Genomic DNA, 11,768 nt, shown 5'->3' on the forward strand with positions numbered 1-11,768 from the left:
CTCCATAGTTAAGTGATTCTTTTTATTATTATTAATTATTGTTATTATCATCATATTATTTTGTTTTTCATAATATATTTTGTAGAAGGAAGTTACTATGTGTATTCCACACGTAAGAGTGGGAAGCTATGCTCATCAACATGAGAGTGGAATGTCTGCACAAATTGTTTGAAACTCTTCTACAAGGGAGATTTCTCTTCCTTGTGGGTTTATTTTTTTTGTTTCTTTTTCAAAGATGTTATTTATTTATTTGAGAGAGAGAAGAGAGAAAAAGCATGAGTGAGAGAAGCAGAGGGAGAGGGAGAAGCAGGTTCCCTGCTGAAAACGGAGCCTTCCTTGGGACCTGGATCATGATCTGACTTAAGGTAGAAGCTTAACTGACTGAGCCACCCTGGTGCCACTCTTTCTTTCTTTCCTTCTTTTTTTTAAATAATAAATTTATTTTTTATTGGTGTTCAGTTTTCCAAATCAGAATAACACCCAGTGCTCATCCCGTCTAGTGACCCCTCAGTGCCCGTCACCCATTCACCCTCAACCCTGTCCTCCTCCCCTCAGTCACCAAGAGTTCATTTCCAAGAGTTAGGAGTCTTTATGTTCTGCCTCCCTTTCTGATATTTCCCACACTTTTCTACTCCCTTCCCTTATATTCCCTTTAAGTATTACCTATATTCCCCAAATGAATGAGAACATACAATGTTTTTCCTTCTCCGATTGTCCTACTTCACTCAGCATAATACCTTCCAGTTCCATCCACCTTGAAGCAAATGGTGGGTATTTGTTGTTTCTAATGGCTGAGTAAGGCCCACCTTTTCTCTCTCTTCATCTTCTGAGTCTCCTATGATATGAATGTTATAGTTTTAATAAGTGGCTAACTTCCCTACATCTGCCTCTGTGGTCCATAACCTTTCTTGTTTTTAAGGCTTCCAGTTGGGACTGCATCTCAGTTATAGCATTTTTAACGTTGGACTGACTTGATTTTAGCTCTTTTATTTCTACAGTAAGGGATTCTCTAGTTTTCTTCTGTGCTCTTTTTCCAGCCCAGCTGCTATCTTTATAATCATTGTTTTAAACTATAGTTAGACATCATATATGTTTATTGATGAACTTCCTGGCTGTGAGTACTACGTCATGTTATTTTATGGAGGAGAATTCTCCATCTCATTATTTTTTTCAGAAAAGAAAGAAGGAAGAAAAAGAAAAACCAAGAAAAACAATAACAACTGCCCTCCAAAAAAACCCACCAGATTATTTTGGCCTGATTGTTAAAAGATTCTAAATCCCAAAATATGAAACACAATTAAACTACCATAAAAGTAAAAATAAGAAATATATAAGGTACATCCATAAAATTAAAAGAAGGCAATTAATAAAAAAGAATCAAAGAAAATAATTAAAAATAGAGCACAAAGTACAAAGGAATCTAGACCCTACTTTCCAGGCAGAGCTGAAGCTTTGCAGCCTCTGTGGTCTGGCAACTTGGGGGCAGCGAATGGTCTGTGTGGGGTCTGGGGATGGGCCTTGGCGCTGATTGTCAGGTGCACATCTGCCTGGGAGTTGCACCTGTGGGAGTCAGAGTCGGGGTGGGCGTCAGTGCCTCTGGGCTCCAGTGGGCGGCACTGTGCTGTTCCCTGATTCCTGGCCCTGATGGGCGGGATGCCGGTGGGGACGCTGGGTCCTCTGCCTCTGGGGCTGAGCATCCCGCCCCCCAGTCTGCTGGGGCCTCCACAGAAGAACCCCGAAGCCCCCGGGTCTCGGTGGTTTCGCTCAGAACCCTGCGTTCACTCTACCTGCGTCCGAGCTTCTTTTGGTTTTCTTTTTTTATCTCAGACTGTTGTGCCCAAGATTGTGAATCTGAGAAATCACCAAGAAGCCAACACCAATGCCACATGAGGGTTTATTTACAAGCTCGAGCTTGTGTCCAAGTATACCCAACACAGTGGAGCGGGGACTTGGACCCCGAGGTGGGTTTTAGCTTATTTTTAAGAGTTGGTCTCGGGGAACTCCCGAAGGGCTGGAGTAATTCCTCAAGTTCTGTTTACATTTTGATATGGGGCCTTCAAGGGCATTGAGATCTGTTCTAATAGGGGCTTCCTGCCCTTGGACTGGGCTCAGTTTTTATTCTATTGTGGGGCTTGCTGTGTCCTGAGAGTGAGCATTCAGGAAGGAAATGATGGATGTGACTCCCTTCTCAGGAGCATCACAGAGAATAAATAAGGAAACTGAACAAAAAGAGCACAAGACATTGGGGGCTTCATCCATATCACAAGGGACTCCTCAGAACCACAGGGTAAGTGAATGGGTAGAATGAATGGTAGGGTCAGGGGAGGTGAGGCAGTTGGTGGTTTGGCTTAGGTTAGATGTTAGGTGTTTGTGATTAACCTTATGGTTACGGATTAGAGGTTAGGGTGAGGGATAAGGGTAAGGGTCAGTGGTTAGGAGTTAGGATGGGGGTTAGGGATTAGGGAATGAGGTTAGGGTTAGTGACAGTATTTAGAGTTAGGGTTAGGGTTATGCTTTAGGGTTTAGGGCAGGAGGTTTGGAGGTGGGGTTAGGGTTATGTTTACAGTTAGGGTTGGGCTTAGGTTTGCAGTAAGGGTGAGGTGTTAGGGTGTGAGTTAGGGTTAGGGGTAAGGGTTAGGGGTTAGGGTAAAATTTAGGGCTAGGTTTAGGGTTCGGGCAAGGGTTAGGTTTAGGATAGGGGTTAGGGATAGGGATAGGATTAGAATTTAGAGTTTAGGGTCAGGTCAGGGTCAGGGTCAGGGTACGGTTTTGGAAAAGGGTAATAGATAGGTATAGGGAGTGGTTTAGGAGTTAGTTTTCGGGTACAGGTTAGAGTACAGTTAGGGGTATGTGATAGGATTAGTATTACAGGGTTAGGGTTAGGGTACAGGTTAAGGTAAGGAATACGATTTGAGTACATTAAGTTAAGGTTAGGGTTAGAGGTTAGGGTTAGATTTAAGGTAGGGGTCAGGGTTAAGGGTTTAGAATAGGTTTAGGATATAGGGTGAGGGTTGGCAGGAAGGTTCCGTGAATGTGTTTTGGTCTTGGGGTTTGTGTTTGGTTTACGATTAGTGATGGGTCTTGTTTAAGGGTTAGGTTAACATTAAGATTAAGTATAGGGTTTGGCTTATGTCTGTGTATGGTTAGAGTTTGGGTCTTGGCATGTGCCTGCACTGGGACTCCTAGCATCTTGGGCAGTTTAGTTTTATACACTCTATTTAGGTTTTGGGTTCAAAGATAGCCTGACTCCACCAAGTCAGTGGCCTCCCCAGAGCATCAAAATCCTGGCTTCTGCTGGGGTGAGAATAGACATGGCAGGTTCTCCCGACCTGAGCTAAGGAGGGGATTTGTGGCTCTAAAGACTCTTTATTTGGATTTTCAGTTGCCTTTCTGATTTTATCTCTTGTGTGCACATGTTTTCTCTATACTACCAGTTATTATTTTAAAGTTTTACTTGAATTCCTGTTTGTAAACACAGTATGATATAGTTTCAGGTTTACCACATAGTGGTTAGACCCTTGGATACAATGCCTGGTACTGGTCACAGGTGCCCTCCACTATCCCCATCCCCTGATTCACCATCCTCCCCACCTTCCCCTGGTATTTATTAGTTGATTCTCTGTGGTTAAGAGTGTGTATCTTGGTTTGCTTCTCTCATGCCTCCTCCGCCACTTTGCCAGTTTGTTTGGTTTCTCAAAATTCACATGTGAATGCAATTGTATGGTATTTGGTATCTGTCTTTCTCTGACTGAGTTCATTTAGCATAAATCCTTTCCACTCCTTCCACGTCACCGTAAATGGAGTCATTTCATCCCTTCTGATGACTGAGTGATGTGTCAGTGTGTATATTTACCACATCTTTCTGCCCATTCATCAGTCGATGGACATCTGGGCTGTATCCACAGTCTGGCTGTTGTTGATAACGCTGCTACAAACATTGGGCTGCGTGTCCTTCCTCGAATCTACTAAAGTACTTCTCTATCCTCGGGGTAAATACCTAGCTGTGAAATTTTGGAATCGTAGGGTAGCTCTATTTTTAACTTCTTTTTTTAAATTTTTTTTAGTGATAGTCACAGAGAGAGAGGCAGAGACACAGGCAGAGAGAGAAGCAGGCTCCATGCCCTGGAGCCCAAAGTGGGATTCGTTCTCGGGTCTCCAGGATCGCACCCTGGGCCAAAGACAGGTACCAAACCACTGCACCACCCAGGGATCCAATTTTTTTAACTTCTCAAGGACCCTCCACACTGTTTTCCACAGTGGCTAAATCTGTTCTCATGCCCACCAGGAATGTAAGGAGGCTACCCTTTCTCCAAAGCCTCACCAACACCTGTTGTTTCTTGTGTTGTTAATTTTAGCCATTATGACGGCTCTCACGTGACATATCATTGTGGTTTTGGTTTGCATTTCCCTGATGATGAGTGACGCTTTGTGTCTTTCCGTGAGTCTGGTGGCCATCTGGCTGTCTTGTCAGAGACAAAGTCCATTCATTTTTCTGCCCATCTCTAGTTGCATAATTTGTTTTTAGGATCTTGAGATTTATATTTCCTTTATGTGTTTTGCATACTAACTCTTTATTGGGTGTGTTGTTTACCAATATCTCCTTTCATTTTGTATGTTGCCTTTTAGCTTTGGTTGTTTCCTTCACTTTGCGGAAGCTTTTCATTTTGATGAAGTCCCAATAGCATTTTTGCTTTTGTTCCCTCACCTCAGTGGCATATCTAGAAAGAAAAATCAGTGGCCAATGTCAAAGACGTTGCTGCCTATCTTTTCTTCTTTGATTGGTTTCAGGTCTCACATTCAGGTCTTTCATCCATTTTGAATTTATTGTTTATATATATGGTGTAAGAATGTGGTCCAGTTTCATTCTTCTGCATGTGGCTGCCTGGTTTTCCCAACAGCATTTATTCTTATCCTGGGGTCAGGGTTAGGGTTTATTGAAGAGACTGTTTTTCTGCCATTGGATATTCCTTCCTGCCTTGTTATCCTTTATGGGTCATAGATACAGGTTTGTATCTTGTTTTGGCTTTCTATTCCATTCTATTCATCTAAGCATCTCCTGTTGGGAGAACCCTGATTGCTGATTCAATTTCTTTGCTGATTATCTGTCTGTTTAAATTTCTTATTTCTTCATTTTTAATTTTTGCTATGTTAAATATTTCTAGGAATTGATCTATTTCATTCAGGTTCTAGGTTGCTGGCATATAATTTGTCATCATATTCTTTTATAATCGTTTGTATTTCTCTAGTGTTGGTTTTTATTTCTCTTTTCTCATCTGATTTTATTTGGGTCCTTTCTCAACTTTTTATCTTTTTTCTTTTTTAAATATTTTATTTATGTATTCATGAGAGACACAAAGATGCAGAGGTATAGGCAGAGAGAAAATGAGGCTCCATGCGGGGAGCCTGATGTGGGACTTGAACCCCTAGGACCCCGGGATCATGACGTGAGCCAAACACATGCTCAACCACTGAGGCACCCAGGTGCCTTGCTGATTCAATTCCTTTGCTAGTAATGGGTCTGTTCATATTTTCTATTTCTTCCTATTTCAGTTTTGCTCATTTGCACATTTCTAGGGATTTGTTCATTTCTTCCAGGTCTCCCAGTTTCTTAGCGTAAAATCTTTCATAGTATTCCCTTATAATTGTCTTATTTTTCTGGTGTTGATTGTGATCTCTCTTCTCTCATTTGTGATTTTATTTATTTAGGTCTTTTCTCTTTTCTCGTTGATAAGGCTGGCTAGGGCTTGATCCATTTTATTACTTATTTTAAAGAACTAGCTCTTAGTTCTGTTATTCCATTCTACTGTTTTGTTTTTTCTGTATTGTTTATTTCTGCTCTGATCTTAATATTTTCCCTTCTTTTGTAGGCTTTAGTCTTTGTTTGCTATTCCTTTTTCAGCTCCTTCAGGTGTAGGGTTACGATGTGTATTGGAGACTTCTTGTTTCTTTTGGTAGGCCTGTATTGCTATATACTTCCCTCTTAGGACTGCCTTTGCTACATCCCAGAGGTTTGGAGAAACATGTTTTCATTTTCATTTGTTTTAAATTACCTCTTTAATTTTCTGGTTGCTCCATTCATTCTCTAGTAGGATGATCATAAACTCCACGTATTTTTGGTCTGTCCAATTTTTTTCTTACTGTCGACTTCCAGTTTCATAGCGCCTTGGTCTGAAAATGTACAGGGTGTGAAATCAACATTCTTGAACCTGTTGTACCTGTTGAGGGCTGATTTGTGGGCCCTGATATGATCTGTTCTGGAGAATGTCCCATATGCAATTGAACAGAATGTTTATTCTCCTTTTGGATCTAATATTCTAACTATATCTGTTGAGTCCCTGTGGTCCAGTGTGTCAAGGCTATTGTTATCTTGTTGATTTTCTGCATAGACGATCAGTCCATTGTCATAAGTGGGTGTTGAAATCCTCTGTCAGTGTATTATTATCAGTGATTTCCTATACGTTTTTTGTTAATCGGTTTCTATATTTAGGTACTCAATTTGGCAGCATAAATAGTTGTTTGATCTTGATAGTCTTTTTAATTATGAAATAATGTTCTTCTCCATCTCTTCTTACAATATTTGTTGTTTCATTTTGAGATTTAAATATATTATTTATTTATTTTTGAGAGATACACAGAGAAGCGGAGGCAGAAATATAGGCAGAGGGAGAGGCAGGCTCCCCAAAGGGAGGGTGATGTGAGACTCGATCCTGGGATCCCAGGATCACACCCTGAGCCGACGGCAGATGCTCAACCACTGAGCCACCAGGTGTCCCCCAGGGTTTCGTTTCAAATCTCGTTTTTCTGATATAAGTATGGGTCCTCCAGCTTTCTTTTGATATCCATTAGCGTGGTAGATGATTTTCCCTCCCCTGACTATCAATCTGCTGGTGTGTATAGGTCTAAGGTGAGCATCTTGTAGGCAGCATACAGATGGATCTTGTTTTTTTAATAACGATTTTATTTATCAGAGAGAGAGAGAGAGAGGCCGAAAATTAGGGAGAGAGAGAAGCAGACTCTCCACCAGGAGCCCAATATGGGACACGATCCCAGACTCCAGGATCACAGCCTGAGTCAAAGCAGATGCTCAACCCCTTGAACCACCCAGGTATCCCGGATCCTGTGTTTTAAGCCACTCTGATACCCTATATCTTTTGATTGGAACATTTAGTCTATCAGCATTCAGAGTGATTATTCAAAGATATGAACTTTGTTCCTTTGTGTTACCAGAAGAGTTGGTGTTGCTGGTGACGTTCTCTGGTCCTTTCTAGTCTTTATTGCTTTTGGTCTCTTTTTGTCCCCCACTAGAAGAGTCCCTATTAATCCCTTACTGGACTGGTTAAGTGGTCATGAAATCCTTGATATGTTGACTGTCCAGAAAATCTTTCTCTCTCCTTCTCTCCTGAATGACACCCTTGCTGAAGCAACAATTCATACAAATTGGACTCCAATAAAAAGGAATTTAAAAACATAAAATAAATTTTTGGTCTTATGATTGAGGAAAATGGCATTTAGGAGGAAAACCAGAAGCTAATAGAGAGGAGGTCAGATTTCACCATCCGTAGCCATCACAGGGACATGGTGTCCTTTCCATGAAGGGGCCTCCCTTCCGTAGGATTCTTCCTGCACCTCTGTGCTCCTTGTTGGAAACCAGCAAGCACATCTCTGTATCTCTAGCACCTCTGCAGTCATGGTTTATTGCATCTTCCATGTATCCTACTGGGGACAACAGTGTTGTGTATGTAACCATCTGGCTCCTGTTAGACAACATTGGGGGGATTCCGACTTCTGTTGGTTTTGGGGTGTGTGTGTGTCTATCACATGTAGCTATCACGTGCAGCTATCTGATCCTCTGAGTGGGTCACCCAAATGCTGAAATGGTTGGCACAACATCATTTCTGGTGCTGGTGCTAGGGGGTAGCTATGCTGTCCTGGCAGACCCAGGGATCCCTCATGCAGTGACTTTCTGCTGGAGGGTCAGCTGAGTTGGAAGGTCTGGATTGGCCATATTCCCATGTGCGGCAGTGGGTCCTCCCATGCGCTGGCTGCTTATCTTCTCCCTGATGCCTCTCCATCAGGGAACCAGAACTTGGGGCCGCACTGCCCATGGGGGGGGAGCCGTGGGGCTGCCTGTGTTTGGGAGTCTGGGTGGGGACTGGGTTGGGGTTCCTCGGTCTCCTGTGCTGCTTGGACTTCAGGATGAGCCCCATACTCACCCAGTCCCTACTCACTAGGGCGAGGAGGGTTCCCTCCACACCCTGGTGTGAGAGATCTAGCACCACAAGTTGTGCACGCCGAGTACACCTTGTGAGGGTGGCCCACGTGTGTGAGCTGCAGTGTGGGACCCAGGATATTTAACAAAAATCCCTTACCCCTGGACAAGCAGAGCAGGACTGATTCCATTTTGTGCTCCACCTGTCATCTCCCTTATGACCCCACATGACTTGCTTATAGCTTAAGGTGCTGCCCCACCCGACTCAAGCCGCTGGGCACACCCTAGTTCGAAAATGGCTCATAACAATGTAACCCTGGTTTGTGCCCCATAAAACTGCGTGCCAATTCTGACTAAAGTAATAAGCCAGTTCAAGTCGATACTATAGGGTAAAGTGTAATTCAATCGGCCACCTGCGTGTGGACTGACATGACTACGCATCTTTCAGCATTCCCATGGGCCACTGGCTCCTATAAAGCTGCTACGCCTCTTAGTATCGGTGTCCAAGTCCCTACTCCTCTGTGTCCGGTGCACTTGGACCCAAGCTCCAGCTTGTAAAGAAACCCTCGGGAGTTTTCATCGGTGTGGGCTCCTTGGTGGTTTCTCGGGTTCGCCATCTTGGGCACAACACAAGGGCCTGTTGTCCTGACATCCCTTCCAGGGCCACGCTACCGCCCCGCAGGCCCTCTGTGCCCCAGGCACACAGGCACAGGGGTTCGGGGAGGCGAGGAAGTGCCCCAGAAACCGGCCAGCCCCGGCCCCCTGGACAGAGGGAGCACAGACCTCCCAGGTCACTTTCCACAGACCCTGGTGACCTGAGGCTCCCTGGCTGTCACTCTGTCCCAGCCCCTCCTGGCCTGCGGGGCACAGGCTGAGTCCCAGTAAAGTCTGTGGGGCCTGACTTTGGCGTCTGGCCGCCCCTGGAATGCACGTGGGGATGTCAGCTGGGTGTGCCTGGCAGCGCCACTGCAGGGGCTGTTTGGGGGCGTGGATGTACCCCCTCCTCCTCTCTCGGGGTCTCTCCTCACCCTCTGCACAGAGTCCTGGGAGACACAGAAAGGGGCTGGCTGTGTATTTTCGCACCACAACACTCTGTTGACTTTCTACACCAAATGGGCTCAGAGCCGAGGGTGCGCTCCTTCCCCTGGGGAAGGAGACCATTCTGTCCTTTAGGGGAGGGCAAGAATCACATGTGGGGTGGGGTCTGGTGCTGGAGTCCCCCACCTCGGAATATGTTTTGACTCTGGGTGGGGACGTGTCCTGAGGTTTCAGCCTGAGAGATGGTTCTTAGGACAGCAGAGCTGACCTGGACTTGCAGGTCATGGGCTCCTGCACTGGATCCCCGCAGGGAAGCTGGACCCCGGACTTGGGCCCCCTGGGGCCCCAGAACCTGGTGGAGCCTGTCTCCTGGTGTTGGTGTGGGTTCGGCCCACCGCCTACCCCTCCTCTCACCAACCTGGGGTGTCCCGGAATCACCAGGCCTGCCCTAGTTCAGCGACCTAGGCACGTGTTGGGCACGCCCAGGGCCCAATAGGCCACATCCAGCTGTGGGAGGACTCTCTCAGCCTGGGGCCAGAATCCAGGGCTGGCCAGGGCCATTGGGGGGCTGGATCCCATTAGTCTTTGTGTTGGGCCTGGGGGGGCTCAAATCCCCGCAGACCCCACAGAGTCCAGGGCCAGGCCAGCCCATGTCCCTATGGGTTAGGGGCTGGTGTCCGATTCAGGGTGTGCCGCCCTCCAGGAGAGACAGTGGGTGGAGGCAGGGCACAGTGGGTCCTCTGCACCACTCACCTGCACCCACCCTGTCAGGGGCTCCCTGCCTTCCCTCCTTCCTGCAACCCCTGGGTACTCTATGGGAAACCCGGTCTTCTGATGGGAGCGGGGATTCCAGAGATCCCTGGTGAGGCTGAGTATGTCCCACAAGGGGCAGCTGCACTGCGTCCTTGCTGGGGGCAGATGGTGTGGGGGTGGATGTTGTGGGGGCAGGGGCATGATGGTGGTGGCGTGTGCGGTATGGTGTAGGGGGGGATGGTGGGGGTGTGGTGTGGGTGGGGATTGTGTGGGGGTGTGTGGGTGTGAGGGGGATGGTATAGGTGGGATGCCATTGGAGTTAATGATGAAGGGGGATGGTGTGGGGGTGGGGAATGAGGGGGGATGGCGTGGGGGGCCGCCGACACAGGGCATCCACATTCTCTCAGATGCACACGGATATGTCTAGAGATAAAGGCGACCTCAGTCTGGGGTTTGCTGTGACACCTGCCCCTGGGGCCCCGTGTGGTCAGTGAAGGGCGCTGGCTGGACCGGGGGCATTATCTGGGGATCATCATACTATGTATGTTTACAAATTGCAAATTGTCTCAAATTAAATGCATAGAATTTAGATATATATAAAACACCAAGTGTGGGTGTCTCCCTGACCCGTCCGACCCTCATCGGATGGATGTGTGTCCTGCTCCAGCCACTGCCATGCCGCCTGGCCCCCAGGTCCGGTTACTGACCTCCACGGGCCCCACCGCAGCCCTCTGCTTTTCAAGGGGCTGTCCCTCACCCCTTTGGAGTTCAGCTCCCATGGAAACCCCTAGAGGCGCCAACGTAGTGACCTCCTCATCCCCAAAGCCCCGGGTTTTGGGGCACGGTGGTCATCCCCGGCACCCTACCATACAGTGGTGTGTTGCTGGCTGCTGTTGCTTCCCCCGGCCTCTTAAGCCCTGTGTTCCCTACCCAGAAGCCTCTGGGACTCCCCCGGGGCCCTGAAGCCCCCTGACTCAGCAGCCACACCCCACCCCCTAGCAATCCCAAAACATGATTTGGCTGCCGAACGTCCTGTTGATGTCCAGGTCTATCTGCATGATGTCCCTGGAGGAGACGAGGCCTCCTCCTTCATTTCCTGCAGGAAAACCGGGGAGGAGGAGCTGGCATCAGGGACACAGACCACGGCCTGTCCCCAGCTGCCATCCTGGGCAGGGAGCCCTGGGGCCACCATGGGAATGTGTCCTACCGAAAACTCCTTTCTTCTCCGGGGAGGCCGGGGACAGCCAGAGTGCCGACCGTGGCCGTGGGACCTCTGTGAGGGCTTGTGCCAAGTTGCTGTCGGCGGGAGGTGAATGAGGATCAGCCTGGGTTGGAGGGGACAGGGGATAAGCCCAGGTGGGGAGGGGACATGGGGGCCTTGTGCCCAAGATTCTGAATCGGAGAAACAACTAAGGAGCCGTCACCAATGCAAACCCAGGAAGGTTGATTTACAAACTGGAGCTTGGGTCCAAGTATACCCCACATAGTGGAGCAAGGACTTGGACCCCGAGGTGGGTTTTAGCTTAGTTTTAAGGGCTGGTCTCAGGGACCTCCAGAAGGGCTGGAGCAATTCCTAAAGTTCTGTTTACATTTTGATATGAGGCCTTCAAGGGCATTGAGCTTTGTTCTCATTCTAATATGGGGCTTTCTGGGACCTTAGGCTGTAACGTGTTTTTTTCTTTTTTTCCTGTAACTGAAGAAATGTAAATTTTAGCTCTTATTCACAGGGTCCTCGGATGGCAGTTCTTGTGCTAACAGCGAACTTAAA

The sequence above is a fragment of the Canis aureus genome, chromosome 34 (assembly GCF_053574225.1).
Source record: "Canis aureus isolate CA01 chromosome 34, VMU_Caureus_v.1.0, whole genome shotgun sequence".
Lineage (NCBI taxonomy): Eukaryota > Metazoa > Chordata > Mammalia > Carnivora > Canidae > Canis > Canis aureus.